The sequence below is a fragment of the Pteropus alecto genome, unplaced genomic scaffold, assembly GCF_000325575.1.
Source record: "Pteropus alecto unplaced genomic scaffold, ASM32557v1 scaffold98, whole genome shotgun sequence".
Lineage (NCBI taxonomy): Eukaryota > Metazoa > Chordata > Mammalia > Chiroptera > Pteropodidae > Pteropus > Pteropus alecto.
This window is the reverse complement of record NW_006443570.1, coordinates 10,123,753-10,128,736: the sequence shown is the minus strand read 5'-3', so window position 1 is coordinate 10,128,736 and position 4,984 is coordinate 10,123,753.

Sequence of the window (4,984 nt, the reverse complement as noted above, 5' to 3'; positions counted from 1 at the left end):
GGCGGGGCCTTACGCAACCGGGGCGGGGGCGGAGGCGGGGCCTGGGCCTGGGCGGGCGAGGAGACTGGCGGTGTCCCGGGCGCCCTCTGCCGGGCGGGCCAACCAGAACCCACACAACAGTGCTCGGGGTATATTCTGTCTGCCCCACCACGTCGCTCTTCGCAGTTTAAAGGATGGGGCAAAGAGGAAGAGGCATTTTATGCATTTATTTGACTTGGGTTATGCGACCAGAAGGAGACACAGCAGAGAAGTAACTACGGAGACCGTCCTTTCTGCCCAGCCCATCTCCTCTTCTGCAACAAAAAGCCTAGCATTTCAAAAACTGTTCCCTCTACCCCAAATCAGATGAAGCTTAGACCAGCTGGTCCTTGAAACTGGAGGGCCAGTTTATAAGGTTACATATATTGTGGACATTTTGGAAATTTGAGATAAAATGTTAGATCCTACATAACCATTGTTGACATTTGGTATATTTGTTCTCTAGTCTTTTATGTCATCTTTTAAAATATAATAATAAAAATTTTTGTTCTATTTTTTCCTTCTGATAATTCGTCATCAGCATTATTCTGTGTTGTTAATATTAACTTTACAACAGTCGTTTTAAAGAGGGAATTGCAGGTTTTGGAAGAGGAGGAGAGAGAAAGGATGGCAGAGATGTTTTCTTGTGTGTCTAAAGGTCATTTTTATCTTAAGGTTTACTGGATAACTCATCTCACAGAGCTGGGAAACAAGACTATGCAGAGGCTGTATAATGGTCAGGTTACTTCTAAATACTGTGTTTCAAAGGTGCGCATGATAAAAAACGAAACAGAAAGAGTACATGTGACAAGGCCTCTCCCTTTCCTGTCCCCCTCCCTATCCTTCTCGCCCTGCCCCTCCTAAATGGACAGACGCTTTTATAAGAAGTTCCGCGGTGAAGGGAGAGGGTACTGAGATTTGGGCCAGAGAAAGAAATATGTAACCAGGTTCTGGTTTAAGCTTAACTTGGGTGATCCCAGAATGCATAAAATTCCATAATGCACATAAAACTCATATTATTCCATCTATTTTCTAAGCCAATATTATTTCCAGGGTGGAAGTCTTTGACTATATAAGCAAAGGCTAACGAAGTTAGGGAACCCCCAAAATGCTGCTGTGACAAAAGAATCATCAAACAATGTATCACTTATGGTGGTTATAAGCGTTGACAAGTGTGGTGTAAGTGTGACAAGCTGTTAAGTGCCCAATAATCTGCATTATAATCTAGTCTTCAACTCTAGATGGTCTTTCATTAGGGCAAACACAATTTCCCTTTTTTCATTACAGTTTATAATACTGGGAACTAAACACACACACACACACACACACACACACACACATATCTGGAAAGCAGGTGAAAGCTTATTATCTTAAGAGCAAAGTTCCTCTTAAGGATTGGAATGGTCTTTAAGAAAAATACCTAATTGGTTCCTTGAGCTTAGATGGGAGCCAAGAAAGTAGGGCATCAGCTAAGGTAACAAAGAATTGCTAAACTACACTGCACAGTATGAGAATTTGTTTTGCTCCTAGAAAGAAAGAATAGAGATAGATGAAAAGAATAGGGGCTGTGCAGAGAGAAAGACCAGCCAAAGAATCAAGGCTGAAGAGCCAGTGGAAATTTCTCTTATAGGGAAATGGCTATAGAACATTTCTTAAAAGGTGATGCTTGTGCTTCATTTTGAACTTGCTTGCATTTCTGTGAGGTAAACCTGTCCTCTTGGGCGCAGATCAAAAATATAATAGAGCTTTAGAAGAGGCTACAGGATTGGAAGAAATTGGGAACTTATTCCAAAAATTTGTTTGCAAAAATTATTTAATTTTTTCTAATTATATGTTTATTTTAGGAAGAGTTTGAAAAGCTGATGGAGATGAGTTGGGGCTCGTTAAAGGCCGTTGCAGTGACTTCTCAGTGCAGGTGCTTGCCGGGGATCCTTGGCGTTACACGGCTGTCTTCACATCACGTTCCCTCTGCACTCACATGCGCTGTTCTGCCTGCATAGCATGTTCTCTCACATTTTTCTGCCCCCTGCACCTGGCTAGTTACTATTGAACCTGTCAGTTTACATGTCCTTTCACAAGGAAGCCTTGTCCAAGACTGTAGACTAGGTTAAGACTAGGACCTCTTAGTGGCCTCAGTTGCATCCTGTACTTCTCCTTCCTGATGCTCATAATTGTTTTAAAATAATGATCTATGAGGTTATTTATTTTAATTTTATCTTCCTTGCTAACTGTGAACTCTGTGAAGTTGAGGATCAGGCTGTCCTGGGTGGTTGCCCAAACAGATCCTGACCCCAAAGTTGTATTTGAGAGTATCATCTGAGAGCCACACAAGCTTGTTGGGAAATGCTCCACCATGATATCAGAAAGCCAAGCAGGCATCATTTTGCCTTTTTCCAAGTTTGGGATAAATTATTCTTTTATTGTGTGCAGGGTCTGAGAGGCCTTAGCATATACAGGGAGCTACAAGTAAAGGAGGAATTGATGAAGGATAAAGTATCAGGTGACTTGGTTCAATTTAGATCAGAATGCAGGATCTTGAGCTCAACTGCTGGCATGCTAGCAATTTAAGATTCATTGCAGATGACATAAATCCAGGCAAGAGGGTTGGGCAGACAATCACATGACCAGATATGTGTGCCTCAATTTTGTTACTTTGGTGCAATGAAGGTGTCCTTCCTCTTCTTCAGGGCTAATCACCTCAGCAACTAACTACTGTGCCAAAACTCAAATAGGTTGATAGCAGTCTAAGACTCATAAACAAGTCCCAGGCCAAGGAAGAGGCAAGATACAAATGTGTTTGATAAAGTTGAGTGAGGACAGGAACATGTAAGAGAAGGAAATAAACTAGAAATCATTCTTAGGAGTGAGGGTAGCCCAGACAGAGGGATGGCAGGGGTTTAGTCATGTTGATTGCCTCAGGAAATTTGAGATTGACCATTTAAAGGTCACATTCCTGGAATAGGCTGAAAACTACAGTTAGGTCTTAGTTTGCTGTCTGGGGACAAATGACTTCGTTTTGAGCCTATTATGTCTGTTTTTTAAACAATTCCCCAGTTTTGATCAAACTCAGCCTGAAACAAGCGATCAAAAATTAAGCCCTAATGCCACTGTCAGCTTCTGCTCTATAGTTCTTGTGGCTTTTTCTGATCCTCTGTGGGATTTCACAGGTCATGATGTTTTGTTTAATATCCGTGATATTCACAGGCCACAACTTCATTTTCATAATCCTTAAATTGATCAGTCCCATTGTTCCTTTTATAACTAGCATTCTAGTGTTAAGGAGATCATTTATTTGGTAGTTAGCAGCTGCAAACATACATTAAAGATTTTGAAAGAATACGACTAGCCAGGGAGATTATTATAACTCTAAGCATGAAAATTCTCAATATGGAGTACATTTCAGAGCCATAGTTTCCAAGACCCAAACTGATAAGAAACAGCTCATTGGAGTCACCCTTTGAAGCCAAGTGGCTTGATCAATGATTTTATGTCACTGAGCTTCAACTTTCCCAGAAGTGTCAATCCAGGTACAGTAGTTGGTGTTGGCCACAGCACAGACACCTTGCTCAGCTAAAGATGATCAAGGGCTATTCTACCGTCAAGATCAACTTTGGCCAGAGTCTAAGGATTTTCATTGCGCAATTATTGCTTCAACAGCAGATTCTTGCAATATCTTCAACAGTTAAGGAGAGGGTTCTGATTATAGCCTCATTTGGACTCACTCCTAACCAGGGAAGTAGGAAATTTGTCAAAGAGAATTGTGAATGCCTCCTGGTAGATCATTTCTAGAATAGTTAAGGACACAGTTAGATAACCCAAGAGGAATTGGCCAGCTGTATACCAGCCATCTAATCATTCATAGGCCCAAGAATGGTAACTGCCACAAAGGTTACGGTCCAGAAATTTCACACAGTTTCTGGAACACTTATAACATGTACCTATACATATACATATACCTATACATATAAAGAAGGCTTAATGTTGCTTCTCATTTGACAATGCTTCCCGTGTAATTTAACATATCAAATAAGCCTAATTAATTCAGTATATCGCTTTTCATACAGAGAGAGACATTTTCCTTTAGGAAACTTCAAAGTTACTTTGGGGTCAAAAAGACTTTTGTTAAAAAAAAAAAAAATTTAATTTTGGGAAGTTCGTCAAAAATATTAAAAGTTTGGACACTTGACTAAATAGGATCAGAAATCATTATGAAATAATACTTCAAAGGCAAATACAGAAGATTATGTAGTTCTGAGCAAAACTTAGTTCCTTTAACATTAAGAAAACTCACTTTCAAGCTATCAATGTGATAAGACTCAAAATCTTTACTCTCTAGACAGAAAACTTTTCACCATATCTTATCTGGTACAGACCAATAGTCTGAGAAAACTTTGTCCTTTTAGCAGGTGGAAGAAAATCAAGTTTTAGTTTACTTAAGCATAAGTACACTATTGATATAAAAGCTTATTTTTAAACTCATAATAACAATTCAATTTTTTAGCCAACTTCACTACACAAGGTAAAATTCTCTTTTCAACTTTTTATATACATTTAGTTTGTCCTTCATAACCGGAAGTTCTAGTTTAGATAAAATAATTCTCATTTCCCTTAACAAAAATGTATCTCCATAGCTCATACCTTTTTTAACAAAAAACATCCTATTTTCCTTGCATACAGAGTTATTTCCCTTATTATTTCTAGTAGCTAAATTACATATATTAATTAAAATCCTTAATTTCCTAATTTCTAGTGAAAACTAAGAAGCAATTATGAACTGGCTTATAAATTAGCATTCTGTAGCTTGGCAAATTTATAAATACTTTTTCTAATTTTTGGAATCGTGTTTTCTTAAAGTAAATTTCTCAGCATGGCACAAGACATGTTTCCTAATAGACCCAAATATCTTTAGTTCCTCTGTAATAAGGAGCCAAAAGTAGATAAACCTGTATTCAGTAATTAATGTTTC